This window comes from Bos taurus, chromosome 13 (assembly GCF_002263795.3).
Source record: "Bos taurus isolate L1 Dominette 01449 registration number 42190680 breed Hereford chromosome 13, ARS-UCD2.0, whole genome shotgun sequence".
NCBI lineage: Eukaryota > Metazoa > Chordata > Mammalia > Artiodactyla > Bovidae > Bos > Bos taurus.
In genome coordinates this window covers 51,095,986-51,111,165 of record NC_037340.1, presented here as the reverse complement: position 1 = coordinate 51,111,165, position 15,180 = coordinate 51,095,986, and the positions used below count along the sequence as shown (strand labels likewise).

At 41.2% G+C, this 15,180-nt stretch overlaps 1 pseudogene; it reads left to right on the top strand.

Annotated features, from left to right (window-relative positions):
• Nucleotides 1–1,165: 1,165 nt before the first annotated feature.
• On the top strand, nucleotides 1,166–2,016 carry MANBAP2 (mannosidase, beta, pseudogene 2; annotated as a pseudogene).
• The last annotated feature ends 13,164 nt before the right edge of the window (nucleotides 2,017–15,180 follow it).

The following is a 15,180-nucleotide window of genomic DNA, read 5'->3' as shown; positions in this document are numbered from 1 at the left end:
TGTATTTCTCCTGGCAATCTTGATTCCAGTGTGTGCTTCATCCAGCCCAGCATTTCTCATGATGTACTCTGCATATAAGTTAAATAAGTGAGGTGACAATATACAGACTTGACATACTCCTTTCCTGATTTGGAACCAGTGTGTTTTTCCATGTACAGTTCTTCTGTTACTTCTTTACCTGCATACAAATTTCTCAGGAGGGAGGTAAGGTGGTCTGGTATTTCCATCTCTTTAAGAATTTTTCACAGTTTTTTTGTGCTCCACACAGTAAAGGCTTTGGACTAGTCAATAAAGCAGAAGTAGATGTTTTTCTGGAACTCTCTTGCTTTTTTGATGATCCAATGGATATTGGCAATTTGATCTCTGGTTCCTCCGCCTTTTCTACATCCAGCTTGAACATCTGGAAGTTCATGGTTCATGTACTGTTGAAACCTGGCTTGGAGAATTTTGAGCATTACTTTTCTAGTGTGTGAAATGAGTGCAACTGTGCATTAGTTTGAATATTCTTTGGCATTGCCTTTCTTTGGGATTGGAATGAAAACTGACCTTTTCCAGTCCTGTGGCCACTGCTGAGTTTTCCAAATTAACTGGCATATTGAATGCAGCTCTTTCACAGCATCATCTGTTAGGATTTGAAATAGCTCAACTGGAATTCCACCACCTCCACTAGTTTTGATCATAGTGATGCTTCCTAAGGCCCACTTGACTTTGCATTCCAGGATGTCTGGCTCTAGGTGAGTGATCACATCATCGTGATTATTTGGGTCATGAAGATCTTTTCTGTATAGTTCTCCTGTGTATTCTTGCTACCTCTTCTTAATATCTTCTGCTTCTGTTAGGTCCATACCATTTCTGTCTTTTATTGTGCCCATCTTTGCATGAAATGTTCCCTTGGTATCTCTAACTTTCTTGAAGAGATTTCTAGTCTTTCCCATTCTATTGTTTTCCTCTTTTTTTTTTTTTTTTTTGCACTGATCACTCCCCACCATTTCTGAGGTTAATATTATAGCCTTTTTGTATGCTATTATTCATAATTTGCATGTGTGAGGTGACAAAGGCCCACTGTGTCAAAACAGAAATTGAATTCTACTGCCAGAGTTGCAGAGAGATAGTGAATGGAGAAAGGCACACCATGGGGGCATTTTATTGGGAGCTGAATGATATCTGGCAGGCTCTTCTTGGTCTTTTCTAGAGTATGGAGGAAAGTGGAAAATGCTTTATTACTTTGGACAGCACATTTTCCTTCTGCTGTTGCCTGTGGGTTTTGAGGATGAAGATATGTTTTTCATCTCTGGTGCGTCAACCTTCACTCAGACCATAATGTGACGCTCACTGTGCGAGTCCACACATGGAGTTCCCTGGAGCCTGTGTGCTCTGAGATGACTAAGCCTTTTTAAATGGATGCAGGGAAGTCCACTCTTCTTTATAGTAAGCCAGCGCCTGACTTGTTAAGAGGATGTACCAACTGTACACGACAAAGCTGTGTGGTTTCCTTTTATCTGTCAACTTACAGGGAACTCTTCAGCCCAACCAATTATCACTTCTTGTTTTCACTAAGGGATGCTGAGGGGCTCTGCAAGGCAAATATCACTGCCACCATCTCTCAGCAAGGGGACACACTTGTTTTTGATTAGAAAACCTCAGTTGTCACTCTCTTTGTTGGTTGGATGTAGGAAGTATCCCAGGGATATTCAGTGACAGTGGTTTCCTCATGACTGAGAAGACATGGACTGCATTCTTTTACCTTTGGAAATCCACCAACAAGAGTGAATAGGAGCAAACTGTTCATGTGACTTCATTGGCCGATACGGAGGGAATCTAGGTTGTATTTTCAGGAACTTCAGGCAATAAGAAACAAGTTAAAGAAGCCAGGAAATATGTCTGCTTTCTTTCAGGTGTCTGATTAACTACTCGGTGAAGAATCTGTACAGTGCATTCTCCCAGGGAAGGCTGTGTACTCAGGCGATGTCCTCTAACAAAGTTATACCTAGGTGTTGTGCAGTCTGCACCAGGACTGTGATTTTAGCTCTTCCTTTCACAGTTCGTGCATCACATGAACCAGTTCTAACCCAACTGTCTCTCCTGTTCCCAAAAAGATCCTGTCCATATGCAGCCCTTTAAGTGAATCACAGATATATGATCACTGCAGTATCTGTGGAATCAGATGTGGAAAGTTGTGAGGTCACGTTGGCTCTCATGGTTAGTTTTGAAAAATACCAGATGATCAAAATGAAACTTCTTGTTATTTCTAGAGGAAATGGAGATTCAAACGTCACAACAGAAAGAGATTTCATGGTGGTGGCCATATAGTTGCTGTTGCTGGTAAGTTTGGTGGGATTGATTGTTAGCATTCAATTACTTTTTGAGTAGGAGTCTTTTATAATTTGCGAGTTTTTTTTCAAAATGAAATATTGTTTTAACAATAATAATTTCTTTTTTCAAAGGCCATTAGAGTGATTCTCCATTGAAAAAGAAAACAATAAAACTCACATTGAAATGGACATCAACTTGGTCACTTTGGAAATGTTCGGGTGTCCTGACATAGATGGTTGTCCATAATTAAGTATGGGCTTCAGATTTGGTTGAATCCAGTAAACTTTCCAATTCAAGCCTGTGGGTTAATTTCCACTTGATGATCCTGGTAGCAAAGTGGTGTTCTCTTTAAATTGAGACTGAACCATTTTTAAAAATATTGATTAATTATAGTTGCTATGAAATAATTTTCTTCTGCAGTAGCATGTTTATAAAATTAGGTTGATAATGAAGTGAAGGGAGCAAAATATCAATAAGTAGTCAATTTGGGGAAAGGTGTATAGGAATTTTTGTTCTGATTTTTCAAATTTTCTATAAGTTTGAACTTTTAATAAAAATTTTAAAGTTATAAAAATTGCATTGACAAAAAGAAGAAATTATTACAGGTAATTTATGTTCACCAATCTTCAAATACTAAAGTAAAAGATAGTTCATAACTGCTTATTTCTTAGTTTTCACTAGATATTAAGATTTTAAGAATTGAGGATTCTAATTTAAACATGTAATTAAAGCTAGTAGAAAAAACGAAGCATTTCAGTATACAGTAGGAAAGTAGAATGTGTGTTTTCAGTAAAGAAGGTATGAGGAGTGAAATACATTTTATTGAGGGAAAAGAAAGAAAGTATGTTTTAGAGCTGACTGTTTTGAATGGAAAAACAGGACAAACTGATATTGATACAGAAAGTGATGAAAGGTTGTAGAAAGGAATCCTGAGGGAAAAATTTTATATGTGGTCAGGATTATTAAATTTAGGTTGAAGTTGATTAAGTGAGTGGATTTTATTGTTAAGTAATCTAGTACAAGACTGGAATTTGATTTCTTTCTCTGTTAAAAGAATGAAGTTTCATAGAGTGCTCCTTTTTGATAACAGATTGTATGAATTTTGCCCTAAGTCATCTGTATTCGTTTTGTGGGTGTGTGTGTGTGACTTTGGTTAAATGAATGTTTTGCTTCACAGTGACCTATAATCCTGTTGTATTTTAAAAGCTTTGTGGTATCTTTGAGCCCTCATGAAGGGTGGACAGGCAAAGGCCCCAGGAAAAGTACACTCATTTCTTTATAAATTATGTGGTTATAAAAGTGGGAGTTTCACATATGGCTTTTTTTGTATAATCAGGTTAGCAGATAGTACATTAGAGGCCTCATAAAGTCTCCAGCTGCTCTGACTCACAGCATGAGACATCTATGGGGTGAACTAGAGGGTAGGGCTCTGAGGAGGAGTCTGCCTGGTGGCCTACATAATGTGGTGTCAGGTGGGAATATACTTTGGGGCCTAAATGTAACAAAAACCCTGCTTTAGAATCAGTCTGAGTTGAAGTCTTGGTTCCAATACTTGCCAGCTGTGTGACCTTAGATAAGTAATCTTTTCTGAGACTTTGTTTCTAGGTAGGGTCAATGGTGGTAGTTTCAAGGTGAAGGATTGGCCTGGGGAAGTGCAGCTGTCTGCCCTGACAGATCCTTGAAGAGGGCAGTACCTGGATGTGGCCATTAATTTATGGACTCTAATCCTCGACTTTTCTCAGAAATTTAGAGAGTGGCACTTTGTCAAACTGTTAGGCAGTATCTACTAAACTCACTGTATTAGTTTCTTCAGTTCAGTTCAGTCGCTCAGTCGTGTCCAACTCTTTGCAACCCCATGGATCACAGCACACCAGGCCTCCCTGTCCATCACCAACTCCCAGAGTTCACTCAGACTCACGTCCATCGAGTCAGTGATGCCATCCAGCCATCTCATCCTCCGTCGTCCCCTTCTCCTCCTGCCCCCAATCCCTCCCAGCATCACAGTCTTTTCCAATGAGTCAACTCTTCACATGAGGTGGCCAAAGTACTGGAGTTTCAGCTTTAGCATCATTCCTTCCAAAGAAATCCCGGGGCTGATCTCCTTCAGAATGGACTGGTTGGATCTCCTTGCAGTCCAAGGGACTCTCAAGAGTCTTCTCCAACACCACAGTTCAAAAGCATCAATTCTTTGGCGCTCAGCCTTCTTCACAGTCCAACTCGCATCCATTAGTTTCTTAGGACTGCCATATCAAAGAACCACAGACAGGAGACTTAAAGTAACAGAAATTTATTCTCTCATAGCTTTAGAAGCTGCAAATCTGAAATCAAAGTGCTAAGAGGGCCAAACTCTCTCCAAGGCTGGAGAAGACTCTTGAGAGTCCCTTGGACAGTAAACAGATCAGAGCAGTCAATCCTAAAGGCAATCAACACTGAATATTCATTGGAAGGACTGATGCTAAAGTTGAAGCTTCAGTACTTTGGCCACTGAATGCAAAGAGCTGACTCACTGGAAAAGACCCTGATTCTGGGAAAGACTGAGGGCAGGAGGAGAAGTAGGTGACAGAGGATGAGATAGTTGGATGGCATCATTGCTGTATGGACATGAGTTTGAGCAAACTCTGGGAGATGGTGAAGGACAGGGAAGCCTGGTGTGCTGTAGTATATGGGGTTCCAATGGCTTAATGACTGAACCCACACACACATATATCTTAATGTATAAAATACAAGTATATATATATGTGTGTTATATGTATTGACTCTCATAGTAAGTCCAAAATCTGCAGAACGGACCACCAGGCTAGAGACCCAAGTAAGACATGATGTTGCAGTTCAAGTCCAAAGGCCAAGTGCTGGCAGAATTTCCTCTTGTTCAGGGAAGATGAGGCTTTTTTTCTGTATTCAGGCCTTCAACTAATTAATGAGGCCCATTCACATTATGGAAGGCAATACACTTTCTTCAAATCCGCTGGTTTACTCAAAGTCCAATGCTAGGAACTTCTGTCCATAGTTCTTTAGGCACTCTGTCTAATCCCTTGAATCTATTTGTCACTTCCACTGTATAATCATAAGGGATTTGATTTAGGTCATACCTGAATGTCCTAGTGGTTTTCCCAACTATTTTCAGTTAAAGTCCAAATTTGGCAATAAGGAGTTCATGAGGTTCATAACATTGTACAGGAGGCAGTGATCAAAACCATCTTCAAGAAAAAGAAATGCAAAAAGATTGTTTGAAGAGGCCTTACAAATAGCTGAGAAAAGAAGAAACGTGATTGGTCAAGGAGGAAAGGAAAGATATACACATCTGAATGCAGAGTTCCAAAGAATAGCAAGGAGAGATAAGAAAGCCATCCTAAGTGAAAAATATAAAGAAATAGAGGAGAACAATAGAATGGGAAAGACTAGAGATTTCTTCAAGAAAGTTAAAAATACCATGGGAACATTTAATGCAAAGATGGGCACAATAAAGGACAGAAACACTATGGACCTAACAGAAACAGAAGACATTAAGAAGAGGTGGCAAGAACACACAGAAAAACTATACAGAAAACATCTTAATGACCCAGATAACCACAATGATGTGACCACTCACCTAGAGCCAGACATCCTGGAGTGTGACATCAAGTGGGCCTTAGGAAGCATCACTATGAACAAAGCTAGTGGAGGTGATGGAATTCCAGCTGAGCTATTTCAAATCCTAAAAGATGATGCTGTGAAAGAGCTGCACTCAATATGCCAGTTAATTTGGAAAACTCAGCAGTGGCCACTGGACTGGAAGAGGTCAGTTTTCATTCCAGTCCCAAAGAAGGGCAATGCCAAAGGGCAGTGTTCAAACTACTGCACAGTTGCATTCATTTCACATGCTAGAAAAGTAAGGCTCAAAATTCTCCAAGCCAGGCTTCAACAGTATGTGAACCGAGAACTTCCAGATATTCAAACTGGATTTAGAAAAAGCAGAGGAACCAGAGATCAAGTTGCCAACATCTGTTGGATCATAGAAAAAGAAAGAGAATTCCAGAAAAACATCTACTTATTCTCTATTGACTATTATAGCCTTTGACTGTGTGGTTCACAACAAACTGTGGAAAATTCTTAAAGAGATGGAAATACCAGAGCACCTCACCTGCCTCCTGTGAAACCTGTAAGCAGGTCAAGAAGCAACAGTTAGAACTGGACATGGAACAACGGACTGGTTCCAAATTGGTAAAGGAGCATGTCAAGGCTGTACTGTCACCCTGCTTATTTAACTTACATGCATAATACATTATGTAAAATGCTGGGCTGAATGAAGCTAAGCTGTAATCAAGATTGCAGGGAGAAATATCAGTAACCCCAGAATCACCACCCTTATGGCAGAACACAAAGAAGAACTAAAGAGCCTCTTGATGAAAGTGAAAGAGCAGAGTGGAAAAGCTGTATTAAAACTCAACATTCAAAATACTAAGATCATGGCCTCCGGTCCCATCACTTCATGGCAAATAGATGTTGAAACAATGGAAAAAGCTACAGACTTTATTTTCTTGGGCTCCAAAATCACTGCAGATGGTGAATGAAGCCATGAAATTAAAAGACGTTTGCTCTTTGGGAAAAAAGCTATTTCAAGTTTAGACAGCCTATTAAAAAGCAGAGACATCACTTTGCCGACAAAGGTCCATATAGTCAAAGCTATAGTTTTTCCAGTAGTCATGTAAGGATGTGAGAGTTGGACCATAGGGAAAGCTGAGCACCAAAGAAATGATGCTTTTGAACTGTGGTGAGAAGACTCTTGAGAGTCCCTTGAACTGCAAGAAGATCAAACCAGGCAATCCCAAAGGAAACCAACCCTGAATATTCATTGCAAGTGAAGTGAAAGTCATGTCCGACTCTTTGTGACCCCATAGACTATACAGTCCATGATATTCTCCAGGCCAGAATACTGAGTGGGTGGCCGTTTCCTTCTCCAGGGGATCTTCCCAACCCAGGGATCGAACCCAGGTCTCTTGCCTTGTGGGCAGATTCTTTATAGGTGAGCCACAAAGGAAGCCCTTGTAGAAGGACTTCATTCATTGGAAGGACTGGAGCTAAAGCTGAAGCTCCAATACTTTGGCCACCTAATGCGAAGAGTCAACTGATTCTATAGAAAAGACCATGATGCTGGGTAAGATTGAAGGCAGGAGGACTAGGGGATGAGAGAAGACAAGATAGTTGGATGGCATCACCGATTCAGTGAACATGAGTTTGAGCAAGCTCTGGGAGATGGTGAAGGACAGGGAAGACTGGCGTGCTGCAATCCCTGGAGTCACAAAGAATCGGACACAACTGAGCGACTGAACAACTCAGTCACTGATTTGAATGTTGTTCAGTCATGTGCGACTCTTTGCTACCCCATGCACTGCAGCACGCAAGGCTCCCCTGCCCTTCACTCCCATGGTTCGCTTAAATTCATGTCCATTAAGTCTGTGAAGCTATCTAACCATCTCATCCTCTGCTGTCCCCTTCTCCTCTTGCCCTCAATCTTTCCCAGAACCTGGGTCTTTTCAAATGAGTTGGCTCTTTGCATCAGGTGGCCAAAGTATTGGAGCTTTAGCATCAATCTTTCCAATGAATATTTAGGGTTGATTTCCTTTTGGATTGCTTGTTATGATCTCCTTGTAGTCCAAGGGACTCTCAAGAGTCTTCTCCAGCACCACAATTCAAAAGCATCAATTCTTCAGTGCTCAGCCTTCATGGTCCAACTCTCACATCTGTACATGGCTATTGGAAAAACCAATATTGACCATATGTATATTGACTATATGGACCTTTGTCGGCAAAGTGATGTCTCTGCTTTTTAATATGATTTCTAGGTTTGTCATAGCTCTCCCTCCAAGGGGCAAGTGTCTTTTAATTTCATGGCTGCAGTCATCATCCGCAGTGATTTTGGAGCCCAAGAAAATAAAACCTGTCATTGCTTCCACTTTTTCCCCGTCTATTTGCCATGAAGTGATGGGACTGGATGCTGTGATCTTAGTTTTTTTAAATGTTGAGTTTTAAGCCAGCTTTTTCACTCTCCTCTTTCATTCTCATCAAGAGGCTCTTTAGTTCCTCTTCACTTTCTGCTATTAGAGTGGTATCTGCATATCTGAGACTGTTGATATTTCTCCTGGCAATATTGATTTGAGCTTGTGAGTAATGCAGCCTAGAATTTTGCATGATGTACTCTGCATAAGCTAAATAAGCATGGGTGACAATATATAACCTTGATGTATTCCTTTCCCAATTTTGAACCAGTCCATTGTTCTGTGTCTGGTTCTAACTGTTACTGACCTGGATATAGGTTTCTCAGGAGGCAGGTAAGGTGGTCTGGCATTCCCATCTCTTTAAGAGTTTCCATAGTTTATTCTGGTCCATACAGTCAAAGGCGTTAGCTTGGTCAATGAAGTAGATGTTTGCTGCAATTCCCTTGCTTTCTCTATGATCCAGTGAATGCTGGCAATTTGAACTCTGGTTTCTCTGTCTTTTCTAAACCCAGCTTGTACATCTGGAAGTTCTTTTTTGAAAAAAATAGTTAATTAAAAAAAAATTATTTATTTTATTTGGCTTTGCTGGGTCTTAGTTGTGGCATGTTGGATCTAGTTCCCTGAGCAGGGGTCAAACCTGGGCCCTCTGCATTGGGAGCATAGAGTCTTAGCCACTGGACCACCAGGGAAGTCCCAAATTATTTATTGTTTAATCAAAGAATAATTGCTTTACAGAATTGTGTTGGTTTCTGCCACACATCAACATGAATCACCCATAAGCACACATATATCCCCTCTCTCTTGAACCTCCCACCCACCCCCCTCCCATCCAATCCTCTAGGTTGTTACAGAGCCGTGGTTTGAGTTCCCTGTGTCATACAGCAAATTCCCATTGGCTATTTATTTTATATAAGCTAATGTAAGTTTCCATGTTACTCTCTCCATACATTCCATCCTCCCCTTCTTCCCTCTGCTCCCATGTCTGTAAGTCTGTTCTCTATGTCTGTGTCTCCAATGCTTCCCTGAAAATAATTTCATTAGTACCATCTTTCTAGATTCCATATATATGCATTAGTGTACGATATTTGTTTTTCTCTTTCTGACTTACTTCACTCTGTATAATAGGCTCTAGGTTCATCCATCTTATCAGAACTGACTCAATCAACTGGGTTCCTTTTTATGGCTGAGTAATATTCTATTGTATATATGTACCACAGCTCATCTGGAAGTTCTTGGTTCATGTACTGCTGAAGCCAGCCTAGCTTGAAGGATCTTGAGCATTACCTTACTAGCATGTGAAATGAGCACAATTGGTAATTTGAACACTGTTTGGCATTGCCCTATTTGGGGATTGGAATATTACTCTCATCCAAAACTCCCTCACAGAAATATTCAGCATAATGTTTGTCCAAATGTATGGGCACCCCACAGACTAGTCAAGCTAACCTCCTGACTTAAAATGACTTCACCAAGCAATAGGAATGGTAGCTTGCAGCCACTGAGAACTTACCTTGTTTTGGCAACCTTGAGTTTACCTCCTAACACACCCACATGATAAGTGTTATGCTTGTTTTATAGAGAATTGGCTGAATCTTGCTCAGTGTGATAGCTAATGTTTGAACCTCAGCTGGCTCTCTTTTCCCATCCAGTAATCCCTTCTTCAGCTGCTGCCAGTGCAGTGGTTTAAAGCTTCCATCTGAGACCTTCTCTGGGCTGACGTCCTTGTCCAGAACCTCCTGAGAACTTTTGTCGTCCTCTTCCATCACACATCCTGTTCTTCAAAGGTGGACAATGACAGATTGACACAGGAATGTAAGAGTCTGACTTGTTTTCCTTAAAAGGGGTTAACTCCTTTTAAGGAGCCCCTGCAGAGCTCCACATTAGATCAGGTGGAGGTTAGACTCCAGCTGAGACCTCATCTTTTGCTGATCATTCCCCCCTTCCTGTCCTAGTTCCCTTCTTCATTTTTTCTTGAGATCATTTCCTCTGCAAATCATGTACTCATGAATCTCCATATCAGGCTCTGATTCTAGGGAATGGGATTTAAGATACCTGTCAGTGAGGAATTTAAAGTCAAGTCTAGCTGGGTTCAGAGCTGGCCCACTGAACCTCTGCATTGTCCATCATTGAGGACGGTAAGCTGGTAGGCATGCATTCCTGGGGAGCTGGGGTCTTAGCTGAGGAAAAGAGAAGAGTCTTAGCTTTTAGGAAGGTCTTGGTGGCTTTGTCACTCTTCCCTTGCTTGCTCACCCCCAGCTGGTGACAAAACACAGCACCAGCAACAAGCTGCCTGGTTAGGTAGTTTCACGGGGATAGGAAGGGGCAAGTTGAAGATTATACTTGTCATAGACTCTGGGTCTGGATTTCCAGACTCTCAGAGCTGAGTCTCAGCTTTCAGGAGTAGGAGGCCAGATGTACAGCAACAATGGACTCAAAAATCCTGAACTGCTCCTTGGGAGCAAGTATTAGCCAATCTAGGCAGGTAGACCTCCTTGTCAGCAGGCTCCAGGCCTAGGCTGTGGTCCGAGACCCCTATTTATAGCCCCCTGCCTGTGGGAATGCTTAGTCACCATGGATTTTTCCATAAGTTGGAGGTTTGACACTGTTCCAGTTAGAATTTTGCTCTTTCTTTACCAGATGGTCTCCAGCCCTCTCCAAGAGACAGATGCTTAAAGGATAAAAAATAGGTGAGATGAGAGAGACTGTAACTGAGAGAGGGGAGCCAAAGCCTGGCAGAGGAATTGCTGGGGGATGGCTGTGGAGTGGAGGAAGGGCTCCTTGCTGGACCCCTTAGAGCCTTCTACTTCATCTGATTCAGTATAAGAAAAGATGGGGCACCTATTGGCAGAAGGCGTCTCCTAACAAAAAGAGGAAGGTTGGGCTGTTCTCTTTGGTTGAAGACCTTTACTATTGCCTTCTATGTTAAACATTATAGTGTGGGAACTATGGTGTCGAGTAGACCTGATTAAAAACCTCTATTCTATCTGTATAAATTTTGTGATGCTGGGTAAGTTGCTGAATATTTCAGAATTTGTTTCCTCATCCAGAAAATGGGTGGCCATACTTTATGCACAGAGGTATTATCTGGGATGGGGCAAGTCGGATGAAGGAAATAACTCAGCGAGAGACAGAGATAGACTTGGTGGACTAGGAATGCTAAAGAAAAATTTGGGCAACTTTACCAATTTGCTTCTAGAGCTGGGGCAGTGACATAACATCACTGCTTACCCATTCAAATGCTCAGGCAGGCAGTATTAATTATAGTGGTTTTGGTGTTGAGTTGCTAAGCCCTGTCTGAGTCTTTGCAACTCTATGAACTGCAGAATGCCAGACCACTCGGTTCCTCACTATTTCCTGGAGTTTGCCCAAGTTCAAGTTCATTGAGTCAGTGATGCTGTTCAACCATCTCATCCTCTGCCCCCCATTTCTCCTGCCCTCAATCTTTCCCAGCATCAAGATACTTTCCCAAAGAGTCAGCTCTTCGCATCAGGTGGCCAAAGTATTGGAGCTTCAGCTTCAGCATCAGTCCTTCCGATGAATAATCAGGGTTGATTATCTTTAAGATGGACTGTTTAAACCTCCTTGCAGTCCAAGGGACTCTCAAGAGTCTTTTCCAGTACCACAGTTAGAAAGCACCAGTTCTTCGGCACTCAGTATTCTTTATGGTCCAGCTCTCACATCCAATCAAGACTACTGGAAAAACCACAGCTTTGACTATATGGACCTTTCTTAGCAGTGATGTCTTTGCTTTTTAATACACTGTTTAGGTTTGTCATATCTTTCCTTCCAAGATGCAAGTGTCTTCTAATTTCATGGCCACAGTCACCATCTGTAATGATTATGGAATTCAAAAAGAAAATCTGAAAAAAAAAAAAAAAAAAGAAAATCTGTCACTTTTCTTTTTTCTGTCGCTTTTTCTTTTTTCTCTTCTATTTGCCATGAAGTTATGAGTCCAGATGTCATGATTTTAGTTTTATGAATACTGAGTTTTAAGCCAGATTTTTCACTCTCCTCATTCACCTTCAAGAGGCTGTTTAGTTCCTTTCCAATTTCTGCCACTAGAGTGATATCACCTGTATATCTGAGGTTATTGATATTTCTCCTGGCAAGCTTGATTCTAACCTGTAACTCATCTAGCCAAGCATTTTGCATGATGTACTGTACATTTAAGTTAAATAAACAGGGTGACAGTATACAGCCTTGCCAAACTCCTTTCTGAATTTTGAACCTGTCAGATGTTCCCTGTAAGGTTCTGCCTGTTGCTTCTTGACCCACATACAGGTTTCTCAGGAGACAGTAAGATGGTCTGGTGTTCCCACCTCTTTAATAATTTTCCAGTTTGTTGTGATCCACACAGTCAAAGGCTTTCATGTAGTCAATGAAGCAGAAGTAGATGTTTTTCTGGAATTCCTTTGCTTTCTTTATGATCCAATGGATGTTGGCAATTTGATCTCTGGCTCCTCTGACTTTTCTAAACCCAGTTTGTACATTTGGAAGTTCTTGATTCAAGTACTACTGAAGACTAGCTCGAAGGATTTTGAGCATAACCCTACAAGCATAGGAAGTGAGTGCAATTGTCTAATAGCTTGAATATTCTTTATCACTTCCCTTCTTTGGGATTGGGATGAAGACTGACCTTTTCCAGTTCTGTGGCCACTGCTGAGTGTTCCAAGTTTGCAAACCTATTGAGTGCAGCAATTTTACAGCATCATCTTTTAGGATTTGAAATAGCTCAGCTGGAATTCCATCACCTCCTGTAGCTTTGTTGGTAGTAATGCTTCCTAAGGCCCACTTGACTTCACCCTCCAGGATATATGGCTCTAGGTGAGTGAACACACCATTGTAGTTGTTGAGGTCATTAGACCTTTTTTTGTATAGTTCTTCTGTGTATTCTTGCTACCTCTTCTTAATCTCTTCTGCCTCTGTCAGGTCCTTACTGTTTTTGTCATTTATTGTGCCCACACTTGCATCAAATGTTCCTTTAACATCTCCAGTTTTCTTCAAGAGATCTCTAGTGTTTCCCATTCTATTATTTTCCTCTCTTTCTTTGAAGGCCTATTCATTGAAGATGGTCTTCCGATCTCTCCTTGCTATTTTCGGGAACTCTGCATTCAGTTGGGTATATGTTTCCCTTTCTCTCTTGCTTTTCACTTCTGTTTTTCCCTTAGTTAGTTAGTTCAGTCACTCAGTCGTGTCCGACTCTTTGCGACCCCATGAACTGCAGCATGCCAGACCTCCCTGTCCATCACCAGCTTCCAGAGTTCACTCAAACTCACGTTCACCAAGTTGGTGAGGCCATCCAGCCATCTCATCCTCTGTCATCCCCTTCTCCTCCTGCCCCCAATCCCTCCCAGCACCAGAGTCTTTTCCAGTGAGTCAACTCTTCTCATGAGGTGGCCAAAGTACTGGAGTTTCAGCTTTAGCATCATTCCTTCCAAAGAACACCCAGGACTGATCTCCTTTAGAATGGACTGGTTGGATCTCCTTGTAGTCCAAGGGACTCTCAAGAGTCTTCTCCAGCACCACAGTTCAAAAGCATCAATTCTTCAGCATTCAGCTTTCTTCACAGTCCAACTCTCACATCCATACATGACTACTGGAAAAGCCACAGCCTTGACTAGACAGAACTTTGTTGGCAAAGTAATGTCTCTGGTTTTTAACATGTTGTCTAGGTTGGTCATAACTTTCCTTCCAAGGAGTAAACATCTTTTAATTTCATGGCTGCAATCACCATCCTCAATGATTTTGGAGCCCCCCAAAATAAAGTCTGACACTGTTTCCACTGTTTCCCCATCTATTTCCCATGAAGTGATGGGACCAGATGCCATGATCTTTGTTTTCTGAATGTTGAGCTTTAAGCCAACGTTTTCACTCTCCTCTTTCACTTTCATCAAGAGGCTTTTTAAACCTCCTTAGACAACCATTTTTTCTTTCTGCATTTCTTTTTCTTTGGGATGGTTTTGGTCAATGCCTCCTGTACAGTGTTATGAACCTCTGTCCATAGTTCTACAGGCATTTTGTATATTCCACTGTATAATCGTAAGGCATTTTATTGAGGTCATGCCTGAATGGCCTAGTGGTTTTCTCTACTTTATTCAGCTTAAGCCTGAATTTTGCAATAAGGGCTGATAATCTGAGCCACAGTCAGCTCTAGGTCTTGTTTTTGCTGACTGTATAGAGCTTCTCCATCTTTGGCTGCAAAGAATGTAATCAATCTGATTTTGGTATTGATCATTTGGTGATGTCCATGTATAGAGTTATCTCTTGTGTTGTTGGAAAAGGGTGTTTGCTATGACCAGTGTGTTCTCTTGGCAAAACTTTGTTAGCTTTTGCCCTGCTTCATTTTGTACTCCAAGGCCAAAGTTGCCTGTTTCCTCAGATATCTCTTGACTTCCTCTTTTGCATTCCAATCCCTTATGATGAAAAGGACACCTTTTTTTGGTGTTAATTGTACAAGGTCTTATAGGTCATCATAGAACCATTCATCTTCAGCTTCTTTGGCATTAGTGCTTGGGGCATAGACTTGGCTTATGATGTTGAATGGTTTGCCTTGGAAATGAACTGAGATGATTCTATTATTTTTGAGATTGCACCCAGGTATTGCATTTTGGACTCTTGTTGATTATGAGGGCTACTCCATTTCTTCTATGGGATTTTTGCCCACAGTAGTAGATATAATGGTCACCTGAATTAAATTCACCCATTCCTGTCCATTTTAGTTCACTGATCCCTAAGATGTCAATGATTACCCTTGCCATCTCCTGTTTGACCACGTTCAATTTACCTTGATTCACGGATCTAGCATTCCAAGTTCCTATGCAATATAGTTCTTTACAGCATCAGACTTTATTTTCACCATCAGGCACATTCACAACTGAGTGTTGTTTCTGCT